General features: G+C 38.0%; 1 pseudogene; it reads right to left on the bottom strand.

Annotated features, from left to right (window-relative positions):
* The window catches only part of LOC131486282 (E3 ubiquitin-protein ligase Mdm2-like), a 94,123-nt pseudogene extending 83,314 nt beyond the window's left edge, over positions 1-10,809 (bottom strand).
* Between the last annotated feature and the right edge of the window lie 3,518 nt (positions 10,810-14,327).

The following is a 14,327-nucleotide window of genomic DNA, read 5'->3' as shown; positions in this document are numbered from 1 at the left end:
TCTATTATCTTCCAGTGGCTTCATGATTTTAGTCCATCGAATTAGGTTATGATCCATTTAGAACTACTTGTATATATGGTACGAGCTAGGATCCGACTTCTCTCTTTTATATATGGTTATTCAGTTGTCCCAGTACCATCTGTTGAAGAGACCCTCATTGAAAATCATTTGGTAGTAGGTATATTGGCATACTTACAGACTCTAAATTCTATTGCATTTTTTTCTCTCTTTCAATCCTTATTTCAGAACCACACTGTTTTTTGTTTCACAACTGTTGCTTTCTAGTAGGTTTTAGAATGAGGAAGTATGAGTTAGCCAGCTTTGTTCTTTTCATTATTAATTTAGCTATTTAAGATCCCTTTAACTCTGTATGAATTTGAAGATCATCTTTTCCATTTCTTCAAAAAAAAGGCCATTGGAATTTTGATATTATTTGCATTGAATCTGTTAATCACCTTGGATAGTATTGAAATCTTAACATTACTGAGTCTTCCATTTCATGAATATGAGATGTCTTCCAATTATTTTAGGTAGTCTTTCATTTATTTTTTAAAACATTTTATAATTTTCCACATGCAAGTTTTTTCCTGTTTAGTTAAATTTACTCCTATGTATTTTATACTTTTAGATCTATTGTACATAGAATTAATTTCTTAATTTCCTTCTGGGACTGTTTATTTTTGGTGTATAGAAACATGACTGCACAATGTGTTCTAGTTTCAGATGTGAGTGCCAGGAAAGGTTGATTACCTTAAACAAATAGGCTTGTCTTTGATTTGTTGATGTAGATCTGTGGAATGCTCATAGTATTTCCCAAGCCTCTCAAATTTGATGAGATAACCTTCAAATTCCATTTCCCCTGGGGGTCTTTTTTCCCCCCTGGGGGGCTTGTTAACTTTTGGTTTTAGTGTTCTTTTGTTTATTGGTTTGGGGGTTTGTTTTTGTTTCTTTGTGTTTTCCTGGTTTTAATATTCTTCACATAGGGTATAGGGCAAGTATTACTCTAATTGGTGACTTTACTCATAAGGAGTAGCCTTTCTGTTATTTTAGCTGACTGCTATGGCTGTTAAGAATTTGTTGATGAGATAAGTATGTAAGAATTGAGATCATACCATGCACACTTTCAGACCACAATGCTACGAAGCTTGAAATCAACCACAGGAAAAAGTCTGGAAAACCTCCAAAAGCATGGAGGTTAAAGAACACCCTACTAAAGAATGAATGGGTCAGCCAGGCAATTAGAGAAGATATTAAAAAATATATGGAAACAAGTGAAAATGAAAATACAACAACCCAAACGCTTTGGGATGCAGCAAAGGCAGTCCTGAGAGGAAAATATATTGCAATCCAGGCCTATCCCAAGAAACAAGAAAAATCTCAAATACAAAATCTAACAGCAAACCTAAAGGAAATAGAAGCAGAACAGCAAAGACAGCCTAAATCCAGCAGAAGAAGAGAAATAATAAAGATCAGAGCAGAAATAAACAATATAGAATCTAAAAAAACTGGAGAGCAGATCAATGAAACGAAGAGTTGGTTTTTCTGAAAAAATAAACAAAATTGACAAACCTCTAGCCAGGCTTCTCAAAAAGAAAAGGGAGATGATCCAAATAGATAAAATCATGAATGAAAATGGAATTATTACAATGAATCCCTCAGAAATACAAGCAATTATCAGGGAATACTATGAAAAATTATATTCCAACAAACTGGACAACCTGGAAGAAATGGACAAATTCCTAAGCACCCACACACTTCCAAAACTCAAACAGGAGGAAATGGAAAGCTTGAACAGACCCATAACCAGCGAAGAAATTGAATCAGTCATCAAAAATCTCCCAACAAATAAGAGTCCAAGACCAGATGGCTTCCCTGGGGAATTCTACAGGACATTTAGGCAGAGATAATACCTATCCTTCTCAAGCTATTCCAAAAAACAGAAAGGGAAGGAAAACTTCCAGACTCATTCTATGAAGGCAGCATTACTTTGATTCCTAAACCAGACAGAGACCCAGCAAAATGAGAACTACAGGCCAATATCCCTGATGAATATGGATGCAAAAATTCTCAATAAGATACTAGCAAATCGAATTCAACAGCATATAAAAAGAATTATTCACCATGATCAAGTGGGATTCATTCCTGGGATGCAGGGCTGGTTCAACATTCACAAATCAATCAATGTGATACATCACATTATTAAAAGAAAAGATAAGAACCATAGGATCCTGTCAATCAATGCAGAAAAAGCATTTGACAAAATTCAGCATCCGTTCTTAATAAAAACCCTCGAGAAAGTCGGGGTAGAAGGAACATACTTAAACATCATAAAAGCCATTTATGAAAAGCCCACAGCTAATATCATCATCAATGGGGAAAAACTGAGAGCTTTCTCCCTGAGATCAGGAACACGATGGATGTCCACTCTCACCGCTGTTGTTTAACATAGTGTTGGAAGTGCTAGCATCAGCAATCAGACAACAAAAGGAAATCAAAGGCATCAAAATTGGCAAAGATGAAGTCAAGCTTTCACTTTTTGCAGAGGACATGATATTATACATGGAAAATCCAATAGACTCCACCAAAAGTCTGCTAGAACTGATACATGAATTCAGCAAAGTTGCAGGATACAAAATCAATGTACAGAAATCAGTTGCATTCTTATACACTAATAATGAAGCAACAGAAAGACAAAGAAACTGATCCCATTCACAATTGCACCAAGAAGCATAAAATACCTAGGAATAAATCTAACCAAAGATGTACAAGATCTGTATGCTGAAAACTATAGAAAGCTTATGAAGAAAATTGAAGAAGATATAAAGAAATGGGAAAACATTCTGTGCTCATGGTTGGAAGAATAAATATTGTTAAAATGTCAATACTCTCCAAAGCTATCTACACATTCAATGCAATCCCAATCAAAATTGCACCAGCATTCTTCTCGAAACTAGAACAAGCAATCCTAAAATTCATATGGAACCACAAAAGGCCCTAAATAGCCAAAGTAATTTTGAAGAAGACCAAAGCAGGAGGCACCACAATCCCAGACTTTAGCCTCTACTACAAAGCTGTCATCATCAAGACAGCATGGTATTGGCATAAAAAGACACATAGACCAATGGAATAGAATCCCAGAACTAGACCCACAAAAGTATGGCCAACTAATCTTTGACAAAGCAGGAAAGAACATCCAATGGAAAAAAGACAGTCTCTTTAACAAATGGTGCTGGGAGAACTGGACAGCAACACGCAGAAGGTTGAAACTAGACCACTTTCTTACACCATTCACAAACGTTAACTCAAAATGGATAAAGGACTTGAATGTGAGACGGGAAACCATCAAAACACTAGAGGAGAAAGCAGGAAAAGACCTCTCTGACCTCAGCCACAGCAATTTCTTACTTGACACATCCCAAAAGGCAAGGGAATTAAAAGCAAAAATGAACTATTGGGACCTCATGAAGATAAAAAGCTTCTGCACAGCAAAGGAAACAATCAACAAAACTGAAAGGAAACCGACGGAATGGGAAAAGATATTTGAAAATGACATATCAGACAAAGGGCTAGTATCCTAAATCTCTAAAGAGCTCACCAAAGTCCACACCCAAAAAACAAATAATTCAGTGAAGAAATGATCAGAAAACATAAATAGACACTTCTCTAAAGAAGACATCCGGATGGCCAACAGGCACATGAAAAGATCCTCAACATCGCTCCTCATCAGGGAAATATAAATCAAAACCACACTCAGATATCACCTTATGTCAGTCAGAGTGGCCAAAATGAGCAAATCAGGAGACTATAGATGCTGGCGAGGATGTGGAGAAATGGGAACCCTCTTGCACTGTTGGTGGGAAGGCAAACTGGTGCAGCCACTTGGAAAACAGTGTGGAGGTTCCTCAAAAAATTAAAAATAGACCTACCCTATGACCCAGCAGTAGCACTGCTAGGAATTTACCCAAGGGATACAGGAATACTGATGCATAGGGGCACTTGTACCCCAATGTTTATAGCAGCACTCTCAACAATAGCCAAATTGTGGAAAAAGCCCAAATGTCCATCAACTGATGAATGGATAAAGAAATTGTGGTTTATATACACAGTGGAGTACTACGTGGCAATGAGAAAGAATGAAATATGGCCCTTTGCAGCAACGTGGATGGAACTGGAGAGTGTTATGCTAAGTGAAATAAGCCATACAGAGAAGACAGATACCATATGGTTTCACTCTTATGTGGATCCTGAGAAACCTAACAGAAACCCATGGGGGAGGGAAAGGAAAAAAAAAAAAAAAGGAGGCTAGAGTGGGAGAGAGCCAAAGCATAAGAGACTCTTAAAAACTGAGAACAAACTGAGGATTGATGGGGGTGGGAGAGAGGGGAGGGTAGGTGATGGGCATTGAAGAGGGCATCTTTTGGGATGAGCACTGGGTGTTGTATGGAAACTAATTTGACAATAAATTTCATATAATAAAAAAAAAAGAATTTGTTGATGAGAACTCTCCCTACTGGCTCAGCAAGTACTTCAACATCCCTCAGCATTCTTTTCCCTCAATAGTGATCAACCCCTAGTATCTCTGTTCAGGTCTCAACCTCATAGTGGCTGCTCTCAGGAAGTCTTGGTTGGTCTCTTCCTGATCACATATAACCAGTCATCAACCACAGACTTGTGGACAATTCTGAACCCCTTCTCTTCACAGCCTCCATTCCCCAATATTCCAATCCACAGATTTGATACATTTCAGCAGCTTCAAATTCTGATTTCTTCTTAATTTCAATAGGACAGTCTTACTCTACTAGATCTGCATCAATTTTTGCCCAAGTAGGGATATTTTCCCCAAGCAGGTGATCAAGGAGCTCAGCTCATGAGTTTCTCTTCTCATAGGTTTAGTCTTGTACTACCTATTTTCCACTCCCTGAATAACATGTAGCGACTAGACCCAGTTTTATAGCTGTTACGGCAGGAGAGATAGTCTGGTAAAAATCATTTCACCATAACCAGAAGTGGAAAACCCAGCGTAATTATTTTAGTTTCCCTGTCTGTTAATTCCATCTAGGCCATTTCTTGAATGTTTTCTCTCTGAGTATGAGGTGCATTCACTTTCTTCATCATATGCCTTGAAATTTTTTATTGAATGCTAGTAGTCATTTTGTGTAGAAGAATAGTGGAAATTGAGATAAATGATGTCTGACTCTAAAAGAGGGCATTCCACTTCTTCTGATAAGCTAATATTGGAGAAGAAAGCTTGAGTAAATTTAACTTTTTGATGACTTGGGTCTGGGCATGACTGTAGGTTTAATTGATTTCGATTGTCTCTAATTTCAAAATTGTGTGGGCCATATCAGGAGTTTTCCTTTGGAAGGACTTGGGGTATGAACACTAGAGATATTCCAGAGATCTTTTTTATGCTTTATAGACAAGTGTCCAGCTTTCTGAATGCTAGGAGATCTCCCTGTACTTTACAGAATAGCTCTAAGCTTTTGGGTTGCTGAAAAATTCTCTTTGTTATCTACTTCCTATCCACCTCCTGTTTCCTGTGCCTATAGAGATCTCTTTACTGCCTCATTCTAACTTTCAGAAGACAGCTACAGTATTCTTGTGGAAAAGTGATTTCTCTCAGCTTTGCTAACAGGACTTTGGCACATTACCCCTTTTCATTTGGTACTGGAATGAGTTTTTGTGTGGATGCAGGCTTAGTCTATGGCTAGGGCTCCTTAGAATTCTAATCTGTCTTGCCAGCCCCCACATATATTTCACAAATTTGTAGAAATTTGTATTTTTCTTTAGTATCCCAGCCTATGGCAAGTTTGTTCTCTTTGTGCTTCTCTATTAGGGATTATAGCAGTCATGGGTCTTTTGTTCTACTATCAAGTGCTTGTGACTATTGGAAATGTATTTTGCTTAATTTGTGTAGGCTGTCTAGTGGGTTCCCAAAGAGCTAGCTTGTTCTCATTGTTAGGTAGAAGTAATATTCTCTTGAAAATATTTCCTCTGTGTTTTTGGTTTTGTATACATGTATATTTATTTCTGAAATCAGGTTTCCCCCCCAAAAATGCTCAGATAGGGATCCACCATGCTTTGAGTCTTCAGGTAATCACAAATTAGAGTTCATAAATGTGGTATTCAAAAGACAAAATTTTGAGCATGATCTAGCTAGTATTTAGGGGTTTGGGAAGTTTAATGTACCTTAGAAGCCTAGAAAGCATGTATAACTGTTCTTCTGGGCTATGAGCCCTCAGAATTCTCCCTTCTGAGTACTTAATTTACTGACTGCATAATCTATACGTAACTGTTCCTACATGACAACTTCCTAGGATAGTCCCTTGACTCCCTTGAATGAAGCAGAATGAATGAAGGAATGAGGAAGACCCAAAATGGGAGAACTCTAGAGGGAAAGGGGTAGAGACAGAGGTAAGTATGGGGATAGGCAGAGAAGGAGGCTGGAACACTGGAAATAGAATAGGCAGGGAGGCTCTAGGAGAGAAATCAGGCAGTCTTCCTAGCAGAACAGGAGGCTGATGGCTCTAACTCGGTAACTCAGTTCCTATGTGTCCTCAGTATCATCTGTGGATAAAGTCAGTGAGCAAAGGAGGGGAGGGTGGTTGGCCTGTTCCTGTGAGTTATTTCTGGATGCATTATTCATATTTGATAAATCATTTAGAGGCAGCTACTTTATTAGCTTATAAAGCACATTATATGGTTTTAAATTGTTAATACAGGCTGTTGTGATGCATATTGTACCTCAGAAAAACCATGCATCACTTTAATTCATAGCCTCATTATAAAGCTTGTTACAGAGTGCTGCATTATTGCATGAAGAATAGTGGAGTAACATTTCTGCAAGAAACCTGAATGTTTTATTTACATCATTGGTGGCTTGGTATAACATATAAGAAATGCTTTTGAAGATGGAACCAGATCAGATTCTGAATTTTGAGGACAGATACCTAACATCGGCCTCCTCTAGACTTATCTTAATACAGACTTAGCACCTGGTTTGAGGCTGCGTACATAAGTATCCAGAAAAGTCTTGCTTGACTTGCTTGGTGCCCTTGGATGAGTTGGCTTGTCCACTTCTTTAGGATCCCCAGAAACATTAGTGCAAACCTGATCCTAGGACTTGCTTTTCTTTATTCACTTAAGAGTCCTTGATCTCTGCCTATGTGCCAGATACTGTGCTGGACCTAAGATATAAATGATTAGTAGCATAGTCTTATTCCCCGACTTCATGAAGTTTGCCGGTGTTTCCAATTAAGAAGGAGAGAAGGATGGGTTTGTGCTGGAGTGTTGAAATTAACTGAGTTACAATCTACATCTATAATTTATAGGTGACAAGGGTAGCATGCTAGTAAATAACCAAATTTTCAGAAGTCTGAGTGATCAGTAGGCTTTCATTCAAACTGAAATTCAGACCACCTCCTCCAGGAATCCCACCTCGACAAAGGCAAATCTAAATTGGAATCTTGATTCATTTACTGGTTGTTTGTCCTTGGGTAGGTCACTTAGCCTCATTGGCACTGAGCTTTCTCATCTGTAAAATGAGAATAATTGTTGCCTTATCTCACTGACTCACAATGAATATTCAATGCAAGGCTTAGCTAAGAGTTTGAGACATTGCAAGTGCTCAGTAATTTGTTGGTGTTTCAGTCATTCAGCAGCTGAAAGTAGAACATGGCAATGCTCTTCAAACTCCCCCTGAAACATGCTTAGGTGCACACCATGGAATTCACAATTGTAAAGTATCAAGTATGAAATTATATTTTAGATTAGTGGCTAAAGCCACTAAAAATTAAAGGTTCTCTTTAGACAATGTATAATCTAATTTAATACCTGTGCTTTGGCATCTTTCTCCCCTTGTGAATTGCTACTCTGTGCATGACTTTCTGGAATTTAAAGTAGGGAACTGTCTCCCATTTGAAATCAGTGGAAACTCTAAGTAGTTCATGGTGAGGGTTCATATTGAAGAATAATTGGGAAGGATGTAGGTTGGAAGAGGAAAAGTGATGAAAGGCATTAAACATTAGTTCAAATAATACAGGCTTGAGGAAATGATAGTAGGTAGCCAATGCTGGTCCCCAAAGATTTAGAAAAAGGACTACAACATCAGAGCTTGACTTTCGGAGGTCACATGAATTGGTGTGTGACTTGGTATGGGGATGGGGGAGGGCTAAATTAAGGAAGACCAAGTGTTGACCAGTTTAGATGATAGAGCAGTCTTAGCATCTTCCAGATTCTGCAATTACTTCCTTCCCCAATTTTCCTGACCTCTGAACCACCAACTCATATGGGGCATCCAAGTCCCATATTGGCATAGTCTTCCCTTCATGATACAGAAAAATTATGCCACCTGCAACTCTCATTAAGAAATAAGTACTCCTGTAAATTTCTTGAGGATCTCTAGGAAAAGCAGAGTTAAGAAAACTTTGAAAAGAAAGAAATTAATACCTGAGTGATATTATTATACTGTACTAAACTTTGGAATTAGAAAATGCTTCCTTCATATATAATGAAAAAGTGCAATAACATTTGCCTTTATGTTTATTGTTAATGTATGGAATGATGGAATGTGGATGTCTGTGCCTCCAAATCAGCTTCATGCTGCAAGGTTAGTCTTACTAGAAATAATTTTTTTATGATTTATGAAACACTTTTTTGAATGTTGAAAACAGAAAAAAAATACAAGGTTCACATATTTTAGAGTTAATGAGGCTCAATGTTAGCTAGTCATTTACATCAAAAATAAGCATAGGAAGAAGAGGAAGAATCTGTGCAAATACTTTTTTTAGATGGAATCTGTGCTAACAGGTGAATATCCAGACCAAATAAACTTTTTTTTTAATCTGGCACCCTTTGATTTCTGAATCCATAAAATAGAGTAAGGGAAAGAAGTGCCAACATCCCAAAGATCCTCTAGAAAATGAAGTTGCTAACATTGGCTGACTTTCTTCTAACTTTTTACTTGCAAAACCAGTACTTCCACATGCTTTCACTCTGATTTCAAGACTTTGGCATTTTTATTAAAGTAAGAGGCAGATGAGTGATGAATCCTAGTCACATTCACTTGGTGTTACACAGAAAAGTAGTCTTTTTAAAAATTTTTTTTAACATTTATTTATTTTTGAGACAGAAAGAGAGAGACCATGAACAGAGGAAGAGGGAGACATAGAATCTGAAATAGGCTCCAGGCTCTGAGCTGTCAGTACAGAGCCTGATGCGGGGCTGGAACCCACAGACTGCGAGATCATGACCTGAGCTGAAGCCAGACGCTTAACTGACTGAGCCACACAGGTGCCCCGAAAAACTACAGTCTTAATTAAAATGCAGGAACTCATGGATCCATACAGAAATCATGACATAATCGACACAGTATCTATCTGTCCAAACAATGTGCTTAGGAATGGTTTCTCATTCTCTCTCTCTCTCTCTCTCTCTCTCTCTCTTTCTCTCCTCTCTTTCTCCCTCTCCCCTCCTCCTCCTCCTCCCTCCTTCTCCTCCTCCTCCTCCTCCTCCTCCTCCTCCTTCTCCTCCTCCTCCTTCTCCTCCTCCTCCTTCTCCTCCTCCTCCTTCTCCTCCTCCTCCTTCTCCTCCTCCTCCTTCTCCTCCTCCTCCTTCTCCTCCTCCTCCTTCTCCTTTCCCTTCCTCTTGGTTAAAACTGAAATACTTAGCTAGGGAATGTCCTCAGTCAGCTCCAAGGCTATATTTACCAAGTTCAATGAAGCTTCTCAGGAGTCACCAGGAAATGGCTCCCATGGTACAGCTGGATACTGTTAAAGGAATAGAATCTCCTTCAGATTTTGAACTGTGGACAGTTTTTTCATTCCCCCTTTGTCATTACTTTCTCCCAGCTCCCAAGAACTCCGGGACTTGTCTGCTGCTTTCTGCTCTCTTGTTGGGGTTCTTCTTCCTCCTGGAAAAGGGAAGAAAGTAGAATAGTTTCCTAAGTACAATTTTTGTTTGAAAACAAAGCATGCAAGCTCCTTTTACATTTTTCTGAGGTGTTTACTGCTAATAAAAACAAACAGGGGATGTTAAGAAGAAACATGAGACCTGCATGCACCTGCAAACACCACTATCCTTTACATATATGTTGATCTTTACACTGTGCAGACTCATTCTGTAGGTAGGATCTTACTGGGAAAGGACAGCATTACTATGTTTATACTCATTTCTACTTGACAGATGAAGAAATGGTGGTCCAGAGAACTTGAGAGATTTACTCTGTAGCTAGTAATGGTGGAACTGGTTATCAATGCAGTGGGAGTTTTGTCTACATGACTTCTAACAGAGCAGGAGGGATATTTAAAACTGCCAGTAGGAGTTTCTCTAGAATTTGCTAAAATGTTACTGGAATAAAGCTGTTTTTAATATAATTATTATCATTTTTAAGCATTTATCATCTAAGTGATATATGTGTATGCATGGACAAATGCATGAACATTGAACCTAACAACAAACTTACAAGGGAGGAATTTTCTCCCTAATTTTATAGACTGGAATTTTGCTTTATTCTAACTGCACATTTCTGAATGATGAACTGAGAGTCCCCTCATTTCCCTCATGCCCCGTCACGGGGCATCCCTCATGGTCTCTCACCACAGGCCACTCCATAGGATGGTCACACATGATCATATTCCTGCTCTTCTAGGAATGGATTTCTCCTATATCACTAAGGGGAGCAGGGCAGTGCAGGTTGGGAGTGGGAGGTACCTTTTCCTTCCTCACTGCCTGCCCACATCTGTCTCTTCTAGACCCATCCTCTAAGTGCCGTCTGATCTTCTTAGTAATCACTCTGTCATCCTGTAACATGGCTCAAGGCTGGCATGTAAAGTTACAATGGTTGTATGTTGCAACTCTGGGGGTGCCATTTACTTGTGTAGTTACAACCAAAGGGTGTTTTCTGGAAGATGGCAATAAAGAGTCTGGAGGAACAGGTGGCTTTTTCTCCTTCATACAAATGCACCATTTGAGTTGTGTGGCTCCTTGTGACCCTAGTTTGGCTGCGCAGTCTGAGGTAGGGGCCACAATTCAATCATCTGGCCACGCTTCCTGCCTATCCAACTTGTCTTTTTCAGTGATCTGAATGGCACATAGTCCTTGTTCCAGACTGAAGGTTCACAGTCTAATTATTAGAGGTTATAGGTATATATTATTGTCTACACATAACTAGATGCAAAATTTTAGTCAAGTCTAAACAGGTATCCTGTTCTCACAGAAAAGATTGCTTTACATTTGTCAAGTCTTTACAGTTCTGTATTTCCTTTGCATTACAAAAAAAAAAAAGTTTGTGGCATGATAACTAAATTGTCCAAAGTATGTTTATTAACTACTTTTTTAAAAAACAAGTTTCCTTCTTTCTTTGACTACAAGTCACTGGTAATGTGTTTTTATAATCTTTTTTCCTATTTTTTTGATAATTGACTATATAAAATCTTTAGACTATTCTTTGGGAACAGATCTGCTATATTTCTTTACATGAATATTCTGAAATAGAGTGACCACACCTCTTTATTGGACATGCAGAGTGTTTCCATTTTCATTTTGCTATTATAAATGGTGTGACCATCTTTTTGTACATTGAAATGATTTTTTTCCTTTAAGATAGATTCTGAGAAATGGAATCATTTGGCAAAACAGCAGAAGTATGTTTAACGATCGTGAAATGCGGAACCAAACTGATTTACAAGGAACACTGTTATTTTATTCTCCTAATAGAAGCATTTGAAAAAGCCTGCCTCATTGCACCATTACCAACCTTGAAACAATTTGATAGCAAATAGAATACCCATTTTTTATATGCTTTTCTTTCTTATTTTTTAGAGATGTTAAACATCCTCTCACATGTTTATTAGCCATGTTATATTTCTTATTTTTAAAACACTTGTTCCTGTTCCTAGTGCATTTATCTCTTATTATGTTAGTGCTTTCCTTACTTATTTTCAGGGGCACATTACTTATTAATGGCATTATTTATTTGTTTATAATATATTTAAAATATATTTCTGAGTTGAGATTTTTAATCTTCTTTTGTTTTTCAGCTAAGAGAGTCCGCTACTCTAAAGTCACCACAGAGGTCAGTGACATGTTTAATTACATATGATTTTAGAACAGTATATATTTATTCTTTAAAATAATACCTTAAGTTGTATGGCATTTATGTGTCTATGCGACATGCATCTTGGTGATGTGGTATAATTTGGTTATCCAAATGGTCAATGTTGCTATCTCCTTCTCCTAGATACCCAACTTTTCCCCATTTGTTTGTAGTTTTCCTCATTTCCTGGGGAATCAGTTCACCTGATGCCCATCTGCTCACTCTGCTCATAGCACTCCAGCTTATCCCCCAAAGAATCCACCTTTCTGCCCTTTGATTTGACTTAATAATCCTAATAATCATCTGAAATTTTTTAAAAGAATATACTGTGTACATGAGGTCAAAATACTAATACCCTCTCAGATGTTTAATATTTTAAAAATTTCATTAGGTAACTGTATGTCTTGTCTCCATTTTCTTTTAAAAATAACAGAAAAATATCTGGTAAGACTGATGAATCAGTAGTAATATACAGGTAGATTAGGAAAACATAGTAGGGAAATGGCTATCCACATCACTGTTGGAAAGAAATATAAAGGAAAACTTTTTGGTAATTAGAGACATTTGGAATTATGTTTTTATGTTACCTGAAAGCATTGAGTTCTCTAAGTTGTCTGATATTCCCTGAGGTAAACTCCATAACCATAAATATGAAAAAGAGTAGGTTTTGAGGCTTTGTGGACAATGGATGAGCATTAGGAGAATGCAGATCTTTAGGAGAATTGACCAAGGAGAAAGAAGACTGTGGTCAGGGTGACTGTAAATCAGGTAAGAGCAGATGTGAGTATATATCAACTATTGTTTTATCTCATCTATTGGCCCCAAAGCTAATCTTAGCCTTTGTTTGGCATTTAGTTGTCTACATTTAGCTGTTTTAATACATTTATATATTTATTCACATATCTCTTTTTTATATATTTTTTTAAGATTCTGGAATTCTGTTCTTTCAAGGAATCAGAACTGCTTTCTCTGACCAAGTAGTGGTCCTGCTACAGATTTAAGGACTCTCATATAAAAACAAAATAACAAAAAAAACAAACAAGCAAAAACCCTCTTTAGTCAATACACAGGTGCTTAAATTATTATGGAAGGTGGTATTGTTTGGATATTTGAAATTCAGACTCTAGAATCAAAAAATAAGGGTTCTTTGTGAAGATACCCTTTCTTTAAGCTCCATACCAGCTCTATGATGCTGAAATTCTCTGACTATCCCTAGTATACTATGATAAAATTGTACTCTCTGGGAATACAACAGGGAGCACCAAAACTGGGGTGGGTACAAGGTGGAATAAATCTGGAGGTGCAGAGATGTTCTGTCTTGCCCTAGGACTTGAAGCCTAATGCACATCCTGTTTCACCTCCTTTCCCTTCCAATTAAATGGAGTTCTGCTGCATTCCAAGTGCAAGATAAACAAGGCATTTATCCCAGTCAATTTTAACAACCTTCCCTTTGTACATTTGCATATAGCTTAACTTTCATACAACCACGGGAAGCTCATAAAATCTCAGCCTGTGCTGACCATAAAAAAAAGGTATTTTTGTATATTGTTGGGTTTGTATACTTCCTTGAGGCACTAGAGGAACTGCAGGAGCCTTTAAAACTAATTAACAGCCCCCTGTTGGGGACATGGCACTTTGCAGTGATTTATCCTGGGTGGGAGTGCAGACCTGTGCTGCAAGAACTTCCAAAGCTGTGTGCAGATCTGAGGGGATTTGTGAAGCGGTGTTATTTACACACACCTCCCACTACCCACTTTTTGGTGGAGAGTGGAATCGAAATATTTAATGCATCCCCATCTTAACAGGAGAGATGACAACAGGTAATTCTTTACAACGGTGCTGCTGCTACAGTTATAGCCTCCCAGAACTTAAGATAAGTTCCCCCTCCCACTACATACGTTACTGTGTGTTTTAGCAAGTCAGGTTAGAGTGCTGCCTGGTACTTCTGACGTGTTTTAAAACCTGTATGACTCTAGAACCTGGTGTAGATATTGCTGTCCTAACGCTTTGAGCTGCAAACAGTTTCCCTTTCTCCCAGTAATAGAATGCTCTGATGCTATTAGATACTAGATTTTTAAAGCACTTTTTCCCTCAGTAATTTTCTAGCTGCAGAAGCAGACTTTTTTTCAGTGGCTAATTTCCCCCCACAAGTCCCTGAAATAGTTATGAAGGGCATGGGGGCAACATGGTTGTTTCCATTCCCACTGACTCCCTCCCCAGTGCTCCCTTCTCA

This window comes from Neofelis nebulosa, chromosome 9, assembly GCF_028018385.1.
Source record: "Neofelis nebulosa isolate mNeoNeb1 chromosome 9, mNeoNeb1.pri, whole genome shotgun sequence".
NCBI classification, from domain to species: domain Eukaryota; kingdom Metazoa; phylum Chordata; class Mammalia; order Carnivora; family Felidae; genus Neofelis; species Neofelis nebulosa.
Note: the sequence above shows the minus strand (reverse complement) of the source record. Positions and strands in the feature narration are given on the sequence as shown.